Genomic DNA, 15225 nt, shown 5'->3' on the forward strand with positions numbered 1-15225 from the left:
ACCTAAGACTTTAGGTTCTCCATTGTGTCACCTAATATTGCTATTCTAATAATTTATATACGATTCACGTAATTTACTCAATTTGTAATTATATTTGAATTTACTTTAACATATATTTTGTTTTTTTAAGTTGTAATAATAAAGTGTTAAGTAAGATGATTATAGAAAACGTCAGACACAAAAATAGCTTAGCATATTTGTTAATATAAGATTACAAAAAAGAAAAAAAAATAAATAAAACTTGAAGTTCATTTTCTATGAATTGACAACACTTTAAAGTAGTTTAATTTAATCGATCAAAAATACATGATATATTATTTATTTAATTAAAAAATAAAGAAAAAACTTCTTAGCCTACAAAAGAGTGATAAATAATTTTTTATTAAATAATTTTTTAAAGATCTTTAGCGAGTAATTATTAAATAATTGAAAATTTTAAGAAAGATCATTTTTTAAAAATCCGTAACGAGTAAAGTTATGATGTTTGTTTAACCTTTTTATGTTTCTTATTTCATACAATTTAATATATTTCAGAAAATTCTTATTTGAGACGATTCATTGGAAAAAATAACAAAAAGATAAGATTTATAAAGATTTTGTAAAAGATAACAAAAACTATAATGGATTGATTGGAGAAAAAAAATATTATATTGATTGAACAAAAAAATTTACAAAAAAAAATAATAAAAAGTAAATAAGAAGAATTACGTTGGGTTTCAAAAATAATCAAGTGTTAATAGAAATAAATAATGAAATTACTACATTACTTTTTTTCAATGAGATGAGGAGAGAGATAAAAACACCATTTTTGTAAATATTTTCCAAGAAACACTATTTTGGTAAATACTTTTTCCACCTACACTATTTTGGAAAAAAAACTCAAAGTTAAAATATATTTTGACCTTACAAATCGTACATAATGTTTAGAGTTAAATGTCATTTTAGTCCATGTGGTGTGGGTCATTTTGACAGTTTAGTACAAAGGTTACATTTTTTCGCCTGTGGTTCCAAAAAGGTTTCATCGTTGCCATTTTAGTCCACTGGGTTAACTTCATTCATTTTTTCTGTTAACGAGAAGTGCAATTCGGTCATTTTATATGTAATTCTTTGAACTAGAAGGACAATTTGGCCCTATTTTAAACGCCCATCTTTGTCAAACGATCAAGACGACACAACATGATAACGTTCTTTACTAACATTGGTATTTTACAAAAATACCCTTACCAAAAATCGAACCGAATTTAAAATTTTTAAAACATTCATCCAACGGTTCGATAGTCATAAGCTTCACAACTAACTTACATCAATTTGTCATACTAACAAAATACCATAAAAGCTAAATTTACAAAGTTTCAAAAGTTAACATTAAGTTTCGACCCGTTTGACAAATTTTGCATTCGGAAGCACGTATAGGCCTTGTAGAGTGTTCGTTCCAAGCCATCGAGTTCAAGCATGCGATTTACCTACATCCATAGCAACAACTTATATGTTAGTTCATTTAAATTACATTACTGATGCGTGTCAGTGTGTATATGTTTTTAATATATAATTAAGCCCTTTTTACACTTTTAGCCAAGTTTTAAATTTATAAAACACGATATTCACTAACACTAAACACACATATAGGCAAGTGCACCCATCGTGGACGTAGTATAGTGTTGGTAAGATACCGAGGTCGTCCAAGGACACAAGAGCTTTTAATACCGGTTTATCCTCAACGTCTAACCAAATCAAAAAGTTAGAAAAATGTTTTAAGCTAAGAGAAATAAAAACTAACTAAATGCTGAAAATAAAATAAAAATAAAAACAGATAGACAAGATGAATCACTTGGATCCGACACGTGTATTAGTATAACCTTTGATTATTTTCGCACTTTTGCACTTGTTTAAGAGATTATCTTAGTTATTGTAGTAGGCCCCTCTTTTGAAGGCGACGTTACCCTCAACCCAGTAGTTTGAGTCAGCAAGGATACAATCCTAAAGGGTCGGATTATTGAAAGATAATGAATTAAGTTATTAATGCAAATTATGGTAGGCCCCGCTTTTGGCGGTGACGTTACCCTCGGCTAAGTAGTCTGAGTCAGCAGGGATACAGTCCTAAATAGCCGGGTTATAGTATTAATAGTAGTTAACTTATGAGGGGGTCAAAGAGTTTGGATCCCCGCCATCCAATACCTATGGGCATTGAAGGAGATCCTACTAAATTTGACCCAGGTCCCAAGCAGGACCTCTAAACGCTGAACAAGGGCAAGACCCTTACCAAACCGTTCCCTTAACCCCCGACCAGTTAGCCAACATACCTCCATATAGACCGTGGAGATATGAATGGTGAAAATCTTTTATTTTATATAGACAGTAAAATAATGCCAAGACACCACGGACAAACGATAAGGAAATATCACCTTCAACATAAGTAACTAGTTATTAAAGTCATTAATACAAAACCAAATAAAAAGTGCAAAAGATTAAAAATAAAAAGTATTATACTAAACACTTGTCTTCACCAAGTGATGTAAGAGACTTAGGCAAACATGGCCTTGATTGTCAAGAACTCTTACGATCAATCTTGGATCCCGAGACGACTCACACACTCTACGATGGACAATGGATGATGGTGGTGGATGATGGTGTTATGGTGGTGGTGGGTGGTGGATGAAGTGTGAGAGAGGTGGTGTGCCAAGGGATGAGAGAGAATGGAACCAAGCTCCTCTATTTATAGGCTGAACAGAACGCTGGACACGGCCCCGTGTCCGCTGGACACGGCCCCGTGCCCGTCTGACATTCTCTCTCTTCATTAATTGTAATTGCGAATTACAATTAATACGCCTGCTGTACTTTCACCACGCCCCCGTGCTCGCTGGACACGGCCCCGTGGTGAGCAATGGAAGCTTCTACTGGTTTGTCTTTTCTGCTGCTTCCTGGGCACGCCCCCGTGTTCGCTGGACACGGGGCGTGTTCAGACTCTGTTTCCTTCTCTTTGTCTTGGGAGGTGCCGTTGAGGGTCTGGGCAGTCCACTTTTGTTCCTTTTCTTGTTTTTATGGTAGAATTAGTGGTCTTTTTGCTTCTTTTGTGATTTTGAGCTCATTTCATCCTGAAAATACAAAAGGAAGACAAAAACACTCTTTTTCCAACATTAGTACTTAAAAAGGGTTAGTTTTATGCCTTAATTGATGTGTTTTATATGTTGCATTTTACACACATCAAATACCCCCACACTTGAACTTTTGCTTGTCCTCAAGCAAAACTCTTTAAATGTGGCTTACACTCCCAAATGGAATAGGTAGAAGAGAAGTTTTTTTTTTTTTAGCTTGTCCTAGAGTGTCGGGAATCCAAGGTTTTTATAGGTTTTATTTTTATTTATTTACAATCCTATTCGTTATGATTTATTTTGAACTTTTCATAAGATAAACTACTTATTTGGGCATAACATGCCTTATTAAAATTCCATTTATATACAAGTTCACATACCTCACGGGAGATCACTCAACACTCGGCCGAAGGTGTATATTTAAGTGAATCGCTCGAGAGCGGCACGGAACTTACGTCTTCCATAGGCTTGCCAAGCAATCAATCCTCCTCCTTTTTAACTTTTTACCTTTGTAAATATCAAGAGGACTTTTGGGGTGAAGGCTTGGGTTTAAAGGTGGGTGGTTGGTTAGTGGTTAGTAAAAGGGGCGAAAATCGTAACAAGTGTCGGTTTTCGTAAAATACCTTGTTTTTAGTGACTTATTATTTCTTTGAAGTATTTCTCCAAACAAGCTTTTGTAGCTTTTGTTTGTTTTTGACTTCATTATTTCAAAAAAAAATTTTTTTTTATTTTTTTTTTAAGTCACATAAAAGGGGTACGTTTATGAAAAACCGAGCTTGTTACTAAAATAAAGGTGAAAAATGAAAAAGGTTTTTGGTGGGTAAAAAAAAAAATGTTTTGGGGGTAATGAAATGAAAGGTTTAGGCTCAAAGGGGTTTTCTAGGGGGATTTTTGGGTAGGAAAAAGAAATGAAAAATAATGGTTTTGAAAAAAAATAGTTAGTCCTAATGCCTCTATCATTTACTTACTTGGGTTTAAGTTGGTAAGGACCGGGAATGTATCGTCGTGGCAAGTTCTAGATCTGTAAAGACCGAGCGGCTATTCACACAAGAAACGAAAAATGAGCATTTAATCTAAATATGTGTATTTTTATGCTCAATAAAGGCTCAAAACTCACTTTTGTGGGAATGGGTTTTTAATGTGACCAAGCATATATAATCGAATTCTTAACTAGACTTGTTATACCGTTTCATAATTTTCTTATGTTAGTTCTTTTTATCACGACGCTATCGGTTGTAAACTTGTAAAAATATAACCTTTTTAGAACTTGTTATTCCCAACTTAAACTAAGACAAGTAAATAAAAAAAATGAAAAAGTTTTTGAAAAAATTTGGGATGTTTAGCGGTTCCAATAGAGTTTTGTGTAAGGCTTGTGTTTAGGATTTTGCAAAATTTCAAGGTTTTAGCATCCCCCCCCACACTTAAATTACACATTGTCCTCAATGTGTCCAAAAATAAAGTTTTTAGTTGATTAGAATGTGTAAAAGTGTGTTTAAAAACAAAGATTTGTGTTACTGGCACCCTGGACACGGCCCCGTGTCCATTGGACACGGCCCCGTGGTGAACTGCCAGTAACGAAAAACTTACAGAAAGTGGACACGGGGGCGTGTTGGGTGAACACGGCCACGTGTCTGGCAAAAATCTGCAGGTCAGTAGCCAAACAGCAGAACTGGGAGATGGACACGGGGGCGTGTCGGCTGGACACGTCCCCGTGTGGACAGTCTGTTAGCCAGAAAAATAGGTTTTTTCTCCCGGTTTCTTCATCCTAGGGCTACAAGTGCTAATGTTTAGCACTCTAACCCTCGCATTGCACCTGTTTAATCATTCAATACCATCCAACCAAGCACAAACCATCCTAACTTACCATTCTCAAATATTATCCAAACATAAAATAAAAACAAAATAAAGATAAAAAGTAGTTAAGGAAAGTAAATTGTTTGACAAATGTCACGCAGGCCATGAATTGTTTGATGGATAAGAAGGGCAATCAAACCTGTGGGCTCATCACCAGCCAGCCCCTTGTTCCTCCCAGCCTCCTACTCCATGTCTTCATCACTATCCTCACCTCCACCTCCCTGCCTCGCCATGTACTCCCGGATGCTACCGATATCATCTTGTATATCATTGACGCTGCGTTCGATAGCTCCAACCCGGAGGTGTGTGTTGTTGGCGAGGTTGTAGGTGTTCCTAGTGCACATGAGGTTTTCCTGCAAAAGATCATGTAAACTTTGGAAGTTAGGAAAACCGCCTCCTTGAGAGGAGGATTGACCCGGATCGCCTTGGGGAGGGTATTGAAAATGTGGAGGTGGTGCATGAAGAACTAGAGCCTCCTGCGGGTTCCATGCGTAGCCTTGCGTCCTCTGAAAGCTCACCGTCCCATCCTCCGCTTCGTAGAGCAAGTTCATGGCTCGGCAGATATGATAATCAACCCGTCCCGACCATGGACTCCTTTCGAAGGACCTTGGGATATTCGTGAAGTGCTTGAAAAGACGGTACACCCATCCCCCGAAGAAGATTGGTGTAGGAGCAGAGGCAAGGCGGTTTAAGTGCATGTTCCGCAGTAGGAGGTAAGGAACATCGAGAGGCTTCTGGTTGTGGATGCAGTGAAGGACAACCAAATCTTTTAACCCAACAACGCCACTGCTGTCATGGCGTTGGTTCAGCGAGTACGTGAGGAGCCTGTGGATGTAGCGGTATAACGGGTCCCTCAGTTTGGTGCTCTTTGTGCTGCTTGGGTTGTAGATTCCATCACCGATTTGAGCCCATGCGGCTTGGCGTTCAGTTGCATCCAAGTCTCTTAATCCCCCGGTATTCTCTTCATTCCCCGCTTCTTCATCTTTGTACAGCCCAATGATGGAGCCAAACTGTGCCATGGAGGTTCTATAGGTGGTCCCTCCACATCGAAATTCGACCGCCTCGTGATCAAACGGCTCCAATCTCGAATTGAATATGAAGGTGCTATAGAACTCCATCGTACATTGATGGACCGACCGAAGTCGGGCAGTCAATGCGACGTGCAGCGGACCCGTCACAATGTTGTTGAAGCGGTCCAGTTGGTTCACCATGGTCAGCAAATCAGTACATGCCCGCCTTGGATACTCTTCGGGTCTTGTTTGTAGGACCTCGTAGCGTGCCCTAGCGTCAAGTTCGTTTGCATTAAACCGTGTGAATTTAGACATCTGAAAAGAATACAGCAAAAGTTAGTACGAAACAAGGAAAATCGGATTGAAAACTGCAAACAGTGGGCTGGACACGGCCCCGTGTTCAGCGGACACGGCCCCGTGTCCATGCGTCTGTAACTCAAAATTTTCATTTTTCGTCCCGGTTTCGAAATCCTGAAAATTTTTAGCCTAATAGCAGCGGTTTCCCCCGAAAATGAAACCCTAAGTGTCATTTTTCCAAAAACAAACCATTTACCCTTTCAATTTCGTGTTTTTCGGTTCAAGAACAAGGGTTTGGGTTTTTAGTTGGAAATCGGACGAATCTATCAACAATACATGTCTATTTACTTCCTACTACTCTATTCTAAACTACTACTAACAATTTTCATCAAAAATTTTGAGTTCGATCCGGATGAACATGAAGAACCCTAGATTTTCCCCCAATTTTTGATGTTTTAACTACATGCAAGTAACTAATCTAACTACTAAGAAGGATAGAATCATACCTTGACGTTGTTAGATTCGGTGGTGACGTTCGAAATCTGCAAAAAATCGCTTCTAACCAGAGAGTTTTCGGCGAAACGGGGCGTGTGGAATGGTGTAACTGATAGGAAAAGAGGGATTTATCCCGACAGTCGCCTCGACACGGCCCCGTGTCCAGCGGACACGGCCCCGTGCCGGGCGAAGTTTTTGAATTTTTTTTTTTTTTTTTTTTTGTGTTCGTGTGCATGCCCCTTATTTCCGAAAAATAGTTAGATGATTTTACCGGTTTTTAACGTACACTTACCTGTAACATGTCGGGTATGAGTTTATTCGTTGACCGTTTGAAGTGCGATTTCCTCTTCCTCATCCTCAATGGATCCTCTGTAGAGTTTCAGCCGTTGGCCATTGACTTTAAATGGTGCCCCATTTCGAGTTTTAATTTCTACTGCACCGTGTGGAAAAACATGGGTGACGGAAAAAGGTCCTGACCACCTAGATTTTAACTTACCAGGAAATAATCGAAGTCGTGAATTAAACAATAGAACTTGGTCTCCAACCCGAAATTCATTAGACTTAATATATTTATCATGCAGATTTTTCATTCTTTCTTTATAAATTTCGGAGTTAGAATATGCATAATTCCTAAGTTCTTCTAATTCGTTTATTTGACAAAATCGATTTTTACCGGCAACTTCTAAATCTAAGTTTACGTTTTTTATTGCCCAGTAGGCTTTGTGAGCGATTTCTACTGGCAAGTGGCAACTTTTTCCATAGACGAGTTTATATGGGGTTGTGCCTATAGTGGTTTTATAAGCAGTTCGAAAAGCCCATAAAGCGTCGTCTAATTTGTCGGCCCATTCTTTTTTATTTATTCCTACGGTTTTCTCAAGTATTCGTTTTAACCCTCGATTAGTCACTTCGGCTTGCCCATTTGTTTGAGGATGATATGCTGTTGAGACCCGGTGATAGACCCCATACCTTGTTAATATTTTTTCGAGTTGATGATTGCAAAAATGGGTACCTCTATCACTTATTAAAGCCTTTGGTGTCCCGAAACGAGAGAACAACTTTTTCAGAAATTTTACCACTACTCTTCCATCATTTGTTGGAAGAGCCTCGGCCTCTGCCCATTTAGACAAGTAATCGACCACCACAAGTATATATTTGTTTCCCTTTGAAGGTGGGAAAGGTCCCATGAAATCGAGCCCCCACACATCAAAGATTTCACAGATGAGAATGCCATTTTGAGGCATTTCGTTTTTGGAAGAAATATTACCTGATCTCTGGCAGGCATCACATGTCTTTACAAGGTTTTGTGCATCCTTGTAAATGGTTGGCCAGTAAAATCCTGAATCAAATACCTTTCGCGCGGTGCTTGCTGCACCATGATGTCCTCCGTATGGACCTTCATGACAATGACGGAGTATTCTTCGCGCTTCATTACCATGGACACACCTTCGGATGAGCTGGTCGGCACACATTTTGAAAAGATAGGGGTCTTCCCAAAAGTAATGCTTTACATCAGCAAAGAATTTTTTTCTTTGATGATGTGGCCATCCTTTGGTGACTATACCGCTAGCTAAGAAATTAGCGTAGTCGGCATACCATGGTTCTTGTCTGCTTTCCATCATTTCCAGGGATTCCGTGGGAAATTTTTCGTTGATTTGCTCGTCCCTGGTTGTCTCCAAAGCTGGGTCTTCTAAGCGTGAGAGATGATCTGCAGCAGTGTTTTCTGCTCCTCTTTTGTCCTTGATTTCAATGTCGAATTCTTGGAGGAGTAGAATCCACCTTATCAAACGGGGTTTTGCGTCTTGCTTCTTGAAGAGGTACCTGATGGCTGCATGGTCTGTATAAACTACTGTTTTAGAAAGAACAAGATAAGAACGAAATTTATCAAAAGCAAATACCACCGCTAGTAATTCTTTTTCTGTAGTTGTATAATTTTCTTGTGCATCATTAAGAGTTTTACTAGCATAATAAATTGGGTGGAAATGTTTTTCTTTTCTTTGTCCCAAGACTGCTCCAACAGCAAAGTCGCTTGCATCGCACATGATTTCGAAAGGAAATTTCCAATCTGGCGCTATCATGATAGGTGCATTGACTAGCATTTCCTTTAGGGTTAGAAATGCTTGATTGCATTCCTTGTCAAAGATGAAGGGTGCATCTTTTTCAAGCAATTTTGTTAGAGGTCTTGAAATTTTTGAAAAGTCCTTGATAAACCTTCTATAGAATCCGGCATGCCCTAGGAAACTTCTGATTGCTCGCACGGAGGATGGAGGAGGTAATCGAGAAATAGTCTCTATTTTTGCTCGATCAACTTCCATTCCTTCGCTTGAGATCTTGTGACCGAGTACTATTCCCTCTGTTACCATGAAATGGCATTTTTCCCAGTTAAGGGCGAGGTTAGTTTCCTCACATCGGGATAGCATTCGTTCAAGATTATCGAGGCATTGGTCATATGAGTCTCCAAAGATGGAAAAGTCATCCATGAAGACTTCCATTGTCTTTTCGATCATATCATGGAAAATGGCGACCATACAACGTTGGAATGTTGCAGGCGCATTACATAGACCGAATGGCATGCGTCGATATGCAAAAGTTCCGTAGGGACATGTGAAAGTTGTTTTCTCTTGGTCTTCCGGTGCTATCGGTATTTGAAAGTAACCTGAAAAACCATCTAAGAAACAATAAAATTTATGACCGGATAATCTTTCTAACATTTGATCAATGAAGGGTAAAGGAAAGTGGTCTTTCCTAGTTGCTTCATTTAATCTCCTATAATCTATACAGACTCTCCATCCTGTGACGGTTCTTGTTGGTATTAATTCATTTTTCTCGTTAGTTACCATCGTCATACCTCCTTTCTTTGGGACTACTTGGACGGGACTTACCCACGGGCTATCGGAGATAGGGTAGATTAGTCCGGCGTCGAGTAGTTTGATGACTTCATTCTTAACCACTTCTTGAACATTGGGGTTCACTCTTCGTTGTGGTTGAATTACCGTTTTGTAGTCATCATTCATTAAAATTTTGTGCGTGCACATGGAAGGGCTTATTCCTTTAATATCTACAAGCTTCCAAGCGACTGCATTTTTGTGTTTTTTAAGTAGATTAACTAGTTTCTCTTTTTCTAGACTACTTAATTTAGACGAAATAATTACAGGTAAACTACCATCTTTGCCTAGAAAAGCATATTCCAAACCTTTAGGAAGTTCCTTGAGCTCAATGGGTGGGTCTTTAGGAGACACCTTATTTTGTGGCTCATCTAGATCAAGAATCTTAAAGGTTTGTTCTATGGCTATCTCTTCCTCGACAAAGTGGTCTTCTTCGTTGGTTGTATCGGGTGGTTCAGCTTCATCTTCAATTAGGGGGTCATTGTTGCCAAAAGGATATTTCATTGAGCGCTCAAGATCTATGCTCCTTTTGAATGCCCCTAATTGAAGAGGTAGATTGTTGAATTTCCGGTTTATCAAAGCTTTGTGAGTTTGTACAAAAGGTTTTCCCAAGACTAGGGGGCATCATCTAAGATGACGAAGTCGGTTGGGATTACCATTTGATTTGTTTGAACCAAAACATCTTCAACTACACCGATTGATTTTATTACTTTTCGGTCGGATAAAAAAAATGTGTATTTGAAGTGGAGTAAAATCACTAATACTTAACTTTTCAAAAATGTAATTAGGCATTATGTTAACACAAAGATCTTTATCAATAGTGATATTACTAATAAACGAATTTTGAAAGAAACACGGAACCGGTGTAATGTTAATTTCAAAAGGATCTTCTTTTATTAGCGAGGTTTGATCGTTAGTTAACTTAACACTTACCAAGTCTTTGATTTTAGCATTAGTATTTAACTCTTTTAAAAACTTGGCATGAGGGGTTATTAAACAATGATTTTCGAAAGTAGGTGACAAGAGGTTAATTTCTTCAAAATTAGACTCTTCTTGAATTTTAACATTAACGGACTCACCATTTTCATTGTTTAACTCATGTATCGGTTTTTCACTTTCTTGTTCTTCCATTTTTACACTTTCAACTATCTCTACGTTATTATCGTCTTTTAACTCTTCTCTTGCGCGGGATTCCTCTTCCCTTGCGCGAGATTCTTTTATGCAACGTTCGATAGTTTTAAGTTGTTCTATTATCCTGTTAGTTACTTCGGTGAGATTGAAAGAATTCGGATCCTCAAAGCTTGAATCCGGTTGTTCGATCCTTGGTTCCTCATAATACTCATATGAAGTAGATGGTTCACACCATTGTTCTTCATTGTAAGTATATGATGGATAAGGGTCGAAACTTTGTTCTTCATAGTACTCATATGAGGTGGGTTGTTCACGCCATGGTTCCTCATAATAAGAATATGAAGGTGGTGGCTCATATGTTGAATCTTCAAAGTATGAGTATGAAGGCTCATACCTTGGTTCATCAAAATATGAGTATGAGGGAGGAGGTTCATACCTTTGGTCTTCATAGGATGTGTATGAAGTTGATGGCTCGTACCTGGGCTCCTCATAATGGTTGTATGAATTGGATGGTTGATATGAAGTATCATATTGAACCGAGCGTGCATTACGACAATTAGCGCAATAATTACCTCTATAATCATCCTCATCATAAGTGTAGTTGTAACCTCTTGAGTATTGATCCATAAGAATCACTCAACAGACTACAACTGAGTCTCGGGACCAGAAAACAAAAATAAGATGGAAACAGAAGCTGGACACGGCCCCGTGTTGAGTGAACACGGCCCCGTGTTCAGGGACTGTATCTGGGCGTTTTAATTAAATTTACTGGTCTCGTTGAGCACAGGGGCGTGTTCAGTGAGCACGGCCCCGTGTTCAGACTCTGTATCTGGGTATCTACTCTAAAAATATGCAGCACGGGGGCGTGTTCAGCGAGCACGACCCCGTGTTCAGGCTACTGTAAATGCAAAACTAAACTAAAATGCAGAAAAATGCGCGCGTTTTGAAAAGGTTTTGAAAAACTGATTAGGCCGTTGATTTTAAGCTTTCTTAAAATCCTTGTGTCCCCAGCAACGGCGCCAAAAACTTGATGCGTGTCAGTGTGTATATGTTTTTAATATATAATTAAGCCCTTTTTACACTTTTAGCCAAGTTTTAAATTTATAAAACACGATATTCACTAACACTAAACACACATATGGGCAAGTGCACCCATCGTGGACGTAGTATAGTGTTGGTAAGATACCGAGGTCGTCCAAGGACACAAGAGCTTTTAATACCGGTTTATCCTCAACGTCTAACCAAATCAAAAAGTTAGAAAAATGTTTTAAGCTAAGAGAAATAAAAACTAACTAAATGCTGAAAATAAAATAAAAATAAAAACAGATAGACAAGATGAATCACTTGGATCCGACACGTGTATTAGTATAACCTTTGATTATTTTCGCACTTTTGCACTTGTTTAAGAGATTATCTTAGTTATTGTAGTAGGCCCCTCTTTTGAAGGCGACGTTACCCTCAACCCAGTAGTTTGAGTCAGCAAGGATACAATCCTAAAGGGTCGGATTATTGAAAGATAATGAATTAAGTTATTAATGCAAATTATGGTAGGCCCCGCTTTTGGCGGTGACGTTACCCTCGGCTAAGTAGTCTGAGTCAGCAGGGATACAGTCCTAAATAGCCGGGTTATAGTATTAATAGTAGTTAACTTATGAGGGGGTCAAAGAGTTTGGATCCCCGCCATCCAATACCTATGGGCATTGAAGGAGATCCTACTAAATTTGACCCAGGTCCCAAGCAGGACCTCTAAACGCTGAACAAGGGCAAGACCCTTACCAAACCGTTCCCTTAACCCCCGACCAGGTAGCCAACATACCTCCATATAGACCGTGGAGATATGAATGGTGAAAATCTTTTATTTTATATAGACAGTAAAATAATGCCAAGACACCACGGACAAACGATAAGGAAAGATCACCTTCAACATAAGTAACTAGTTATTAAAGTCATTAATACAAAACCAAATAAAAAGTGCAAAAGATTAAAAATAAAAAGTATTATACTAAACACTTGTCTTCACCAAGTGATGTAAGAGACTTAGGCAAACATGGCCTTGATTGTCAAGAACTCTTACGATCAATCTTGGATCCCGAGACGACTCACACACTCTACGATGGACAATGGATGATGGTGGTGGATGATGGTGTTATGGTGGTGGTGGGTGGTGGATGAAGTGTGAGAGAGGTGGTGTGCCAAGGGATGAGAGAGAATGGAACCAAGCTCCTCTATTTATAGGCTGAACAGAACGCTGGACACGGCCCCGTGTCCGCTGGACACGGCCCCGTGCCCGTCTGACATTCTCTCTCTTCATTAATTGTAATTGCGAATTAAAATTAATGCGCCTGCTGTACTTTCACCACGCCCCCGTGCTCGCTGGACACGGCCCCGTGGTGAGCAATGGAAGCTTCTACTGGTTTGTCTTTTCTGCTGCTTCCTGGGCACGCCCCCGTGTTCGCTGGACACGGGGCGTGTTCAGACTCTGTTTCCTTCTCTTTGTCTTGGGAGGTGCCGTTGAGGGTCTGGGCAGTCCACTTTTGTTCCTTTTCTTGTTTTTATGGTAGAATTAGTGGTCTTTTTGCTTCTTTTGTGATTTTGAGCTCATTTCATCCTGAAAATACAAAAGGAAGACAAAAACACTCTTTTTCCAACATTAGTACTTAAAAAGGGTTAGTTTTATGCCTTAATTGATGTATTTTATATGTTGCATTTTACACACATCAATTACTAAAGCAACTTTTCTTACTTCTTTATTCGACCCGTTACCAAGTCAAATTACCCTTTCATTTATCCTTCACAAATAACAACTCCAATTAAATGGATATTGCACATTTCCATCTCTATCATCATGAAAACTTAACGTTTTGTCCGACCCACTCATACGGGTCATTTGCTTAGACTCACATCATCTTGCGTTTCCATCTTATTTGACCCATTTAACTACGGGTCCTTACATCATCAACATAATTTACTTTTCATACTTTCGACCCGTTCATACGGGTAGAGGTGTACAAATCGTTTTTTTTCAAAGTCCAAAACAATAACCGGTGTAACCGGTTAGGATCGGTTTTTAACCGGTTTTTTCCAAAAAAAACCATTTTTCCGGTTTTAACCGGTTTTTTTTAAACCGGTTTCGGTTATTAACCGGTTTTTCAGATCAAGATTAGTAGCCGGCCACAAACCGGCGGTTCGGTTATAAAACCGGTCCGGTTATAAAAAAACCGGTTAAAAGCAAAACCGATTTCGGTTTTTTTCCCGGTTTCGGTTCTAAAACCGGTTTTTTTTTGTACACCTCTACATACGGGTCATCGAATATACCTTCCATTTAACCCAATACTTCACCAATTTACTCGTTATGACATTAACCATAAATCTCAACATGGACTTCAATCAATTTACATTATAAGAACATAAAAAAAAATCTAGATTCTAACAAAGCGAAGTTCATAAGAACTTACCTTGGCCTTCCTTTTCCTTTGCTTGTGATCGACTTGAACTTTCTTCCTTTCTTGTTCCTAAACATGGCATCATACTGTTTAGAATTTACATAAACTTTCATTTCACATTTTTACCCCTTTGAACCATCATAACAACAACTTAACATAATCACACTCTCTTTGATTATCATTACATATTGACATCAAATGTCTAAATTAAACTTATTAAATTCAGCCCAAGGCATTTCATCGAGCACCTAGTGTGCGTACAACCTAACAAGCATAATGTACAAGCATTATAAGCATATTCCTACCAAGTCTTTTCCAAATCATGGCAATCATCATTAACACATAATTTCTTCAAATTCTCAGGTTTATTTAACATCAATAAGCATAATTCAATTTCACATATCATATTACAACTAACATTACTCAAGATTATCATACTACATCATCCTACTACTACAAATGGGTTTTACTTCAAATCATCAAAATGGTCATAATCAAGCATAATTCATCTTCTACATGATCATTCTAACCAACATTCATGCTTAATTTCATATAATTTCATGGATTGATTACAACCCTCTTCATGAAAGATCATCAAATCGTAAAGTTCAACTTACCTTATCTTTAGAACACTTAGATGAACAAGCACCCTAATTCATGCATTCGATTTCAGCCTTATAACATCTTTGATTGCTGAATTTTTTGTTGTTGTTGAAGGTGAAGGTTTTTCTCCTTCTCTCTCTCTCTCTCTCATACGATATACACACATACACACACTGCACTTTTTTTTTGTTTTTAACTTTCATTCAATTATTCACTTTCAGCCCTTATAGTTTTCATTTGTTATTTATTTAAGCACAACTTTCATCCCAGCTACACAAGAGTCACTCTTACTATGACTAACTTGGTTAGCCATTTTTACTTATTTACTAGCTCATAATTTAGCTTTCATTTAACAAAAAAAATTACATTTGCATTATTCTTTTTTTAAACACATCAAGATTAAAATATCATATCATGACTT

The 15225-nt window shown here is 38.3% G+C and overlaps 1 long non-coding RNA gene across 1 annotated transcript; it reads right to left on the reverse strand.

The window, feature by feature from the left end:
* Positions 1 to 1232: 1232 nt before the first annotated feature.
* On the reverse strand, positions 1233 to 14947 carry LOC110939471. The gene is made up of 3 exons (XR_002592280.1): positions 14819 to 14947; positions 14214 to 14270; positions 1233 to 1463 (listed from the first exon to the last, which is right to left on the reverse strand). It is a non-coding gene; the product is annotated as an uncharacterized LOC110939471 (long non-coding RNA).
* Between the last annotated feature and the right edge of the window lie 278 nt (positions 14948 to 15225).

This window comes from Helianthus annuus, chromosome 13 (assembly GCF_002127325.2).
Source record: "Helianthus annuus cultivar XRQ/B chromosome 13, HanXRQr2.0-SUNRISE, whole genome shotgun sequence".
Taxonomy (NCBI): Eukaryota; Viridiplantae; Streptophyta; class Magnoliopsida; order Asterales; family Asteraceae; genus Helianthus; species Helianthus annuus.